Source organism: Phyllobates terribilis, unplaced genomic scaffold, assembly GCF_046119375.1.
Source record: "Phyllobates terribilis strain yellow unplaced genomic scaffold, ASM4611937v1 Scaffold_1__5_contigs__length_1240528914, whole genome shotgun sequence".
NCBI classification, from domain to species: Eukaryota; Metazoa; Chordata; class Amphibia; order Anura; family Dendrobatidae; genus Phyllobates; species Phyllobates terribilis.
This window is the reverse complement of record NW_027362761.1, coordinates 620109144-620119233: the sequence shown is the minus strand read 5'-3', so window position 1 is coordinate 620119233 and position 10090 is coordinate 620109144.

Sequence of the window (10090 nt, the reverse complement as noted above, 5' to 3'; positions counted from 1 at the left end):
GTATGTGGCAGGAGTGATAGCGTGAGAGCACAGTATGGGGCAGTATGTGGCAGGAGTGATAGCGTGAAGGCACAGTATGGGGCAGTATGTGGCAGGAGTGATAATGTGAGGGCACAGTATGGGGCAGTATGTGGCAGGAGTGATAGTGTGAGGGCACAGTATGGGGCAGTATGTGGCAGGAGTGATAGCATGAGGGCACAGTATGGGGCAGTATGTGGCAGGAGTGATAGCGAGAGGGCACAGTATGGGGCAGTATGTGGCAGGAGTGATAGCGTGAGGGCACAGTATGGGGCAGAATGTGGCAGGAGTGATAGCGTGAAGGCACAGTATGGGGCAGTATGTGGCAGGAGTGATAGCGTGAAGGCACAGTATGGGGCAGTATGTGGCAGGAGTGATAATGTGAGGGCACAGTATGGGGCAGTATGTGGCAGGAGTGATAGCATGAAGGCACAGTATGGGGCAGTATGTGGCAGGAGTGATAGCGTGAGGGCACAGTATGGGGCAGTATGTGGCAGGAGTGATAGCGTGAGGGCACAGTATGGGGCAGAATGTGGCAGGAGTGATAGCGTGAGAGCACAGTATGGGGCAGTATGTGGCAGGAGTGATAGCGTGAGGGCACAGTATGGGGCAGTATGTGGCAGGAGTGATAGCGTGAGGGCACGGTATGGGGCAGTATGTGGCAGGAGTGATAGCGTGAGGGCACAGTATGGGGCAGTATGTGGCAGGAGTGATAGCGTGAGGGCACAGTAAGGGGCAGTATGTGGCAGGAGTGATAGCGTGAGGGCACAGTATAGGGCAGTATGTGGCAGGAGTGATAGCGTGAGGGCACAGTATAGGGCAGTATGTGGCAGGAGTGATAGCGTGAGGGCACAGTAAGGGGCAGTATGTGGCAGGAGTGATAGCGTGAGGGCACAGTATGGGGCAGTATGTGGCAGGAGTGATAGCGTGAGGACACAGTATGGGGCAGTATGTGGCAGGAGTGATAGCGTGAGGGCACAGTATGGGGCAGTATGTGGCAGGAGTGATAGCGTGAGGGCGCAGTAAGGGGCAGTATGTGGCAGGAGTGATAGCGTGAGGGCACAGTATAGGGCAGTATGTGGCAGGAGTGATAGCGTGAGGGCACAGTATAGGGCAGTATGTGGCAGGAGTGATAGCGTGAGGGCACAGTATGGGGCAGTATGTGGCAGGAGTGATAGCGTGAGGGCAGAGTATGGGGCAGTATGTGGTAGGAGTGATAGCGTGAGGGCACAGTATGGGGCAGTATGTGGCAGGAGTGATAGCGTGAGGACACAGTATGGGGCAGTATGTGGCAGGAGTGATAGTGTGAGGCACAGTATGGGGCAGTATGTGGCAGGAGTGATAGCGTGAGAGCACAGTATGGGGACGTATGTGGCAGGAGTGATAGCGTGAGAGCACAGTATGTGGCAGTATGTGGCAGGAGTGATAGCGTGAGGGCACAGTATGGGGCAGTATGTGGCAGGAGTGTTAGTGTGAGGGCACAGTATGGGGCAGTATGTGGCAGGAGTGATAGTGTGAGGGCACAGTATGGGGCAGTATGTGGCAGGAGTGATAGCGTGAGGCCACAGTATGGGGCAGTATGTGGCAGGAGTGATAGCGTGAGGACACAGTATGGGGAAGTATGTGGCAGGAGTGATAGTGTGAGGGCACAGTATGGGGCTGTATGTGACAGGAGTGATAGTGTGAGGGCACAGTATGGGGCAGTATGTGGCAGGAGTGATAGCGTGAAGGCACAGTATGGGGCAGTATGTGGCAGGAGTGACAGCGTGAACGCACAGTATGGGGCAGTATGTGGCAGGAGTGATAGCGTGAGGGCACAGTATGGGGCAGTATGTGGAAGGAGTGATAGCGTGAGGGCACAGTATGGGGCAGTATGTGGCAGGAGTGATAGCGTGAGGGCACAGTATGGGGCAGTATGTGGCAGGAGTGATAGCGTGAGGGCACAGTATGGGGCAGTATGTGGCAGGAGTGATAGCGTGAGGGCACAGTATGGGGCAGTATGTGGCAGGAGAGATAGCGCGAGGGCACAGTATGGGGCAGTATGTGGCAGGAGTGATAGCGTGAGGGCACAGTATGGGGCAGAATGTGGCAGGAGTGATAGCGTGAGAGCACAGTATGGGGCAGTATGTGGCAGGAGTGATAGTGTGAGGGCACAGTATGGGGCAGTATGTGGCAGGAGTGATAGCGTGAGGGCACGGTATGGGGCAGTATGTGGCAGGAGTGATAGCGTGAGGGCACAGTATGGGGCAGTATGTGGCAGGAGTGATAGCGTGAGGGCACAGTATGTGGCAGTATGTGGCAGGAGTGATAGCGTGAGAGCACAGTATGGGGCAGTATGTGGCAGGAGTGATAGCGTGAAGGCACAGTATGGGGCAGTATGTGGCAGGAGTGATAATGTGAGGGCACAGTATGGGGCAGTATGTGGCAGGAGTGATAGTGTGAGGGCACAGTATGGGGCAGTATGTGGCAGGAGTGATAGCATGAGGGCACAGTATGGGGCAGTATGTGGCAGCAGTGATAGCGTGAGGGCACAGTATGGGGCAGTATGTGGCAGGAGTGATAGCGTGAGGGCACAGTATGGGGCAGAATGTGGCAGGAGTGATAGCGTGAAGGCACAGTATGGGGCAGTATGTGGCAGGAGTGATAGCGTGAAGGCACAGTATGGGGCAGTATGTGGCAGGAGTGATAATGTGAGGGCACAGTATGGGGCAGTATGTGGCAGGAGTGATAGCATGAAGGCACAGTATGGGGCAGTATGTGGCAGGAGTGATAGCGTGAGGGCACAGTATGGGGCAGTATGTGGCAGGAGTGATAGCGTGAGGGCACAGTATGGGGCAGAATGTGGCAGGAGTGATAGCGTGAGAGCACAGTATGGGGCAGTATGTGGCAGGAGTGATAGTGTGAGGGCACAGTATGGGGCAGTATGTGGCAGGAGTGATAGCGTGAGGGCACGGTATGGGGCAGTATGTGGCAGGAGTGATAGCGTGAGGGCACAGTATGGGGCAGTATGTGGCAGGAGTGATAGCGTGAGGGCACAGTATGGGGCAGTATGTGGCAGGAGTGATAGCGTGAGGGCACAGTATGGGGCAGTATGTGGCATGAGTGATAGCGTGAGGGCACAGTATGGGGCAGTATGTGGCAGGAGTGATAGCGTGAAGGCACAGTATGGGGCAGTATGTGGCAGGAGTGATAATGTGAGGGCACAGTATGGGGCAGTATGTGGAAGGAGTGATAGCGTGAGGGCACAGTATGGGGCAGTATGTGGCAGGAGTGATAGCGTGAGGGCACAGTATGGGGCAGTATGTGGCAGGAGTGATAGCGTGAGGGCACAGTATGGGGCAGTATGTGGCAGGAGTGATAGCGTGAAGGCACAGTATGGGGCAGTATGTGGCAGGAGTGATAATGTGAGTGCACAGTATGGGGCAGTATGTGGCAGGAGTGATAGCATGAAGGCACAGTATGGGGCAGTATGTGGCAGGAGTGATAGCGTGAGGGCACAGTAAGGGGCAGTATGTGGCAGGAGTGATAGCATGAGGGCACAGTATGGGGCAGTATGGGGCAGGAGTGATAGTGTGAGGGCACAGTAAGGGGCAGTATGTGGCAGGAGTGATAGCGTGAGGGCAAAGTAAGGGGCAGTATGTGGCAGGAGTGATAGCGTGAGGGCACAGTATGGGGCAGTATGTGGCAGGAGTGATAGCGTGAGGGCACAGTAAGGGGCAGTATGTGACAGGAGTGATAGCGTGAGGGCACAGTATGGGGCAGTATGTGGCAGGAGTGATAGCGTGAGGGCACAGTATGGGGCAGTATGTGGCAGGAGTGATAACGTGAGGGCACAGTATGGGGCAGTATGTGGCAGGAGTGATAGCGTGAGGGTACAGTATGGGGCAGTATGTGGCAGGAGTGATAGCGTGAAGGCACAGTAAGGGGCAGTATGTGGCAGGAGTGATAGCGTGAAGGCACAGTATGGGGCAGTATGTGGCAGGAGTGATAGCGTGAGGGCACAGTAAGGGGCAGTATGTGGCAGGAGTGATAGCGTGAGGGCACAGTATGGGGCAGTATGTGGCAGGAGTGATAGCGTGAGGGCACAGTATGGGACAGTATGTGGCAGGAGTGATAGTGTGAGGGCACAGTAAGGGGCAGTATGTGGCAGGAGTGATAGTGTGAAGGCACAGTATGGGGCAGTATGTGGCAGGAGTGATAGCATGAGGACATAGTATGGGGCAGTATGTGGCAGGAGTGATAGTGTGAGGGCACAGTAAGGGGCAGTGTGTGGCAGAAGTGATAGCATGAGGGCACAGTATGTGGCAGTATGTGGCAGGAGTGTTAGCGTGAGGGCACAGTATGGGGCAGTATGTGGCAGGAGTGATAGCGTGAGGACACAGTATGGGGCAGTATATGGCAGGAGTGATAGCGCGAGGGCACAGTATGGGGCAGTATGTGGCAGAAGTAATAGCGTGAGGGCACAGTAAGGGGCAGTATGTGGCAGGAGTGATAGCGTGAGGGCACAGTAAGGGGCAGTATGTGGCAGGAGCGATAGCGTGAGGGCACAGTATGGGGCAGTATGTGGCAGGAGTGATAGCGTGAGGGCACAGTATGGGGCAGTATGTGGCAGGAGTGATAGTGTGAGGGCACAGTAAGGGGCAGTATGTGGCAGGAGTGATAGTGTGAGGGCACAGTAAGGGGCAGTGTGTGGCAGAAGTGATAGCATGAGGGCACAGTATGTGGCAGTATGTGGCAGGAGTGTTAGCGTGAGGGCACAGTATGGGGCAGTATGTGGCAGGAGTGATAGCGTGAGGACACAGTATGGGGCAGTATATGGCAGGAGTGATAGCGCGAGGGCACAGTATGGGGCAGTATGTGGCAGAAGTAATAGCGTGAGGGCACAGTAAGGGGCAGTATGTGGCAGGAGTGATAGCGTGAGGGCACAGTATAGGGCAGTATGTGGCAGGAGTGATAGCGTGAGGGCACAGTATAGGGCAGTATGTGGCAGGAGTGATAGCGTGAGGGCACAGTATGGGGCAGTATGTGGCAGGAGTGATAGCGTGAGGGCACAGTATGGGGCAGTATGTGGCAGGAGTGATAGCGTGAGGGCACAGTATGGGGCAGTATGTGGCAGGAGTGATAGCGTGAGGGCACAGTATGGGGCAGTATGAGCCATGAGTGATAGTGTGAGGGCACAGTATGGGGCAGTATGTGGCAGGAGTGATAGTGTGAGGGCACAGTATGGGGCAGTATGTGGCAGGAGTGATAGCGTGAGGGCACAGTATGGGGCAGAATGTGGCAGGAGTGACAGCGTGAAGGCACAGTATGGGGCAGTATGTGGCAGGAATGATAGCGTGAGGTCACAGTAAGGGGCAGTATGTGGCAGGAGTGATAGCGTGAGGGCACAGTATGGGGCAGTATGTGGCAGGAGTGATAGCGTGAGGGCACAGTATGGGGCAGTATGTGGCAGGAGTGATAGCGTGAGGGCACAGTATGGGGCAGTATGTGGCAGGAGTGATAGCGTGAGGGCACAGTATGGGGCAGTATGTGGCAGGAGTGATAGCGTGAGGGCACAGTATGGGGCAGTATGTGGCAGGAGTGATAGCGTGAAGGTACAGTATGGGGCAGTATGTGTCAGGAGTGATAGCGTTAGGGCACATTAAGGGGCAGTATGTGGCAGGAGCGATAGCGTGAGGGCACAGTATGGGGCAGTATGTGGCAGGAGTGATAGCGTGAGGGCACAGTATGGGGCAGTATGTGGCAGGAGTGATAGTGTGAGGGCACAGTATGGGGCAGTATGTGGCAGGAGTGATAGCGTGAGGGCACAGTATGGGGCAGTATGTGGCAGGAGTGACAGCGTGAAGGCACAGTATGGGGCAGTATGTGGCAGGAGTGATAGCGTGAGGGCACAGTATGGGGCAGTATGTGGAAGGAGTGATAGCGTGAGGGCACAGTATGGGGCAGTATGTGGCAGGAGTGATAGCGTGAGGGCACAGTATGGGGCAGTATGTGGCAGGAGTGATAGCGTGAGGGCACAGTATGGGGCAGTATGTGGCAGGAGTGATAGCGTGAGGGCACAGTATGGGGCAGTATGTGGCAGGAGTGATAGCGTGAGGGCACAGTATGGGGCAGTATGTGGCAGGAGTGAGAGCGTGAGGGCACAGTATGGGGCAGTATGTGGCAGGAGTGATAGCGTGAGGGCACAGTATGGGGCAGTATGTGGCCGGAGTGATAGCGTGAGGGCACAGTATGGGGCAGGATGTGGAAGGAGTGATAGCGTGAGGGCACAGTATGGGGCAGTATGTGGCAGGAGTGATAGCGTGAGGGCATAGTATGGGGCAGTATGTGGCAGGAGTGATCGCGTGAGGGCACAGTATGGGGCAGTATGTGGCAGGAGTGATAGCGTGAGGGCACAGTATGGGGCAGTATGTGGCAGGAGTGAGAGCGTGAGGGCACAGTATGGGGCAGTATGTGGCAGGAGTGATAGCGTGAGGGCACAGTATGGGGCAGTATGTGGCCGGAGTGATAGCGTGAGGGCACAGTATGGGGCAGGATGTGGCAGGAGTGATAATGTGAGGGCACAGTATGGGGCAGTATGTGGCAGGAGTGATAGCATGAAGGCACAGTATGGGGCAGTATGTGGCAGGAGTGATAGCGTGAGGGCACAGTATGGGGAAGTATGTGGAAGGAGTGATAGCGTGAGGGCACAGTATGGGGCAGTATGTGGCAGGAGTGATAGCGTGAGGGCACAGTATGGGGCAGTATGTGGCAGGAGTGATAGCGTGAGGGCACAGTATGGGGCAGTATGTGGCAGGAGTGATAACGTGAGGGCACAGTATGGGGCAGTATGTGGCAGGAGTGATAGCGTGAGGGCACAGTATGGGGCAGTATGTGGCAGGAGTGATAGTGTGAGGGCACAGTATGGGGCAGTATGTGGCAGGAGTGATAGTGTGAGAGCACAGTATGGAGCAGTATGTGGCAGGAGTGATAGCGTGAGGGCACAGTATGGGGCAGTATGTGGCAGGAGTGATAGTGTGAGGGCACAGTATGGGGCAGTATGTGGCAGGAGTGATAATGTGACGGCACAGTATGGGGCAGTATGTGGCAGGAGTGATAGCGTGAGGGCACAGTATGGGGCAGTATGTGGCAGGAGTGATAGTGTGAGGGCACAGTATGGGGCAGTATGTGGCAGGAGTGATAGCGTGAGGGCACAGTATGGGACAGTATGTGGCAGGAGTGATAGCGTGAGGGCACAGTATGGGGCAGTATGTGGCAGGAGTGATAGCGTGAGGGCACAGTATGGGGCAGTATGTGGCAGGAGTGATAGCGTGAGGGCACAGTATAGGGCAGTATGTGGCAGGAGTGATAGCGTGAGGGCACAATATAGGGCAGTATGTGGCAGGAGTGATAGCGTGAGGGCACAGTATGGGGCAGTATGTGGCAGGAGTGATAGCGTGAGGGCACAGTATGGGGCAGTATGTGGCAGGAGTGATAGCGTGAGGGCACAGTATGGGGGAGTAAGTGGCAGGAGTGATAGCGTGAGGGCACAGTATGGGGCAGTATGTGGCATGAGTGATAGCGTGAGGGCACAGTATGGGGCAGTATGTGGCAGGAGTGATAGTGTGAGGGCACAGTATGGGGCAGTATGTGGCAGGAGTGATAGCGTGAGGGCACAGTATGGGGCAGTATGTGGCAGGAGTGACAGCGTGAAGGCACAATATGGGGCAGTATGTGGCAGGAGTGATAGCGTGAGGGCACAGTATGGGGCAGTATGTGGAAGGAGTGATAGCGTGAGGGCACAGTATGGGGCAGTATGTGGCAGGAGTGATAGCGTGAGGGCACAGTATGGGGCAGTATGTGGCAGGAATGATAGCGTGAGGGCACAGTATGGGGCAGTATGTGGCAGGAGTGATAGAGTGAGGGCACAGTATGGGGCAGTATGTGGCAGGAGTGATAGCATGAGGGCACAGTATGGGGCAGTATGTGGCAGGAGTGATAGCGCGAGCGCACAGTATGGGGCAGTATGTGGCAGGAGTGATAGCGTGAGGGCACAGTATGGGGCAGTATGTGGCAGGAGTGATAGCGTGAAGGCACAGTATGGGGCAGTATGTGGCAGGAGTGATAGCGTGAGGGTACAGTATGGGGCAGTATGTGGAAGGAGTGATAGCGTGAGGGCACAGAATGGGGCAGTATGTGGCAGGAGTGATAGCGTGAGGGCACAGTATGGGGCAGTATGTGGCAGGAGTGATAGCGTGAGGGCACAGTATGGGGCAGTATGTGGCAGGAGTGATAGTGTGAGGGCACAGTATGGGGCAGTATGTGGCAGGAGTGATAGCGTGAGGGCACAGTATGGGGCAGTATGTGGCAGGAGTGATAGCGTGAGGGCACAGTATGGGGCAGGATGTGGCAGGAGTGATAACGTGAGGGCACAGTATGGGGCAGTATGTGGCAGGAGGGATAGCATGAAGGCACAGTATGGGGCAGTATGTGGCAGGAGTGATAGCGTGAGGGCACAGTATGGGGCAGTATGTGGAAGGAGTGATAGCGTGAGGGCACAGTATGGGGCAGGATGTGGCAGGAGTGATAATGTGAGGGCACAGTATGGGGCAGTATGTGGCAGGAGTGATAGCATGAAGGCACAGTATGGGGCAGTATGTGGCAGGAGTGATAGCGTGAGGGCACAGTATGGGGCAGTATGTGGAAGGAGTGATAGCGTGAGGGCACAGTATGGGGCAGTATGTGGCAGGAGTGATAGCGTGAGGGCACAGTATGGGGCAGTATGTGGCAGGAGTGATAGCGTGAGGGCACAGTATGGGGCAGTATGTGGCAGGAGTGATAGCGTGAGGGCACAGTATGGGGCAGTATGTGGCAGGAGTGATAGCGTGAGGGCACAGTATGGGGCAGTATGTGGCAGGAGTGATAGCGTGAGGGCACAGTATGGGGCAGGATGTGGCAGGAGTGATAATGTGAGGACACAGTATGGGGCAGTATGTGGCAGGAGTGATAGCATGAAGGCACAGTATGGGGCAGTATGTGGCAGGAGTGATAGCGTGAGGGCACAGTATGGGGCAGTATGTGGCAGGAGTGATAGCGTGAGGGCACAGTATGGGGCAGTATGTGGCAGGAGTGATAGCGTGAGGGCACAGTATGTGGCAGTATGTGGCAGGAGAGATAGCGCGAGGGCACAGTATGGGGCAGTATGTGTCAGGAGTGATAGCGTGAGGGCACAGTATGGGGCAGAATGTGGCAGGAGTGATAGCGTGAGAGCACAGTATGGGGCAGTAAGTGGCAGGAGTGATAGTGTGAGGGCACAGTATGGGGCAGTATGTGGCAGGAGTGATAGCGTGAGGGCACGGTATGGGGCAGTATGTGGCAGGAGTGATAGCGTGAGGGCACAGTATGGGGCAGTATGTGGCAGGAGTGATAGCGTGAGGGCACAGTATGTGGCAGTATGTGGCAGGAGTGATAGCGTGAGAGCACAGTATGGGGCAGTATGTGGCAGGAGTGATAGCGTGAAGGCACAGTATGGGGCAGTATGTGGCAGGAGTGATAATGTGAGGGCACAGTATGGGGCAGTATGTGGCAGGAGTGATAGTGTGAGGGCACAGTATGGGGCAGTATGTGGCAGGAGTGATAGCATGAGGGCACAGTATGGGGCAGTATGTGGCAGGAGTGATAGCGAGAGGGCACAGTATGGGGCAGTATGTGGCAGGAGTGATAGCGTGAGGGCACAGTATGGGGCAGAATGTGGCAGGAGTGATAGCGTGAAGGCACAGTATGGGGCAGTATGTGGCAGGAGTGATAGCGTGAAGGCACAGTATGGGGCAGTATGTGGCAGGAGTGATAATGTGAGGGCACAGTATGGGGCAGTATGTGGCAGGAGTGATAGCATGAAGGCACAGTATGGGGCAGTATGTGGCAGGAGTGATAGCGTGAGGGCACAGTATGGGGCAGTATGTGGCAGGAGTGATAGCGTGAGGGCACAGTATGGGGCAGAATGTGGCAGGAGTGATAGCGTGAGAGCACAGTATGGGGCAGTATGTGGCAGGAGTGATAGCGTGAGGGCACAGTATGGGGCAGTATGTGGCAG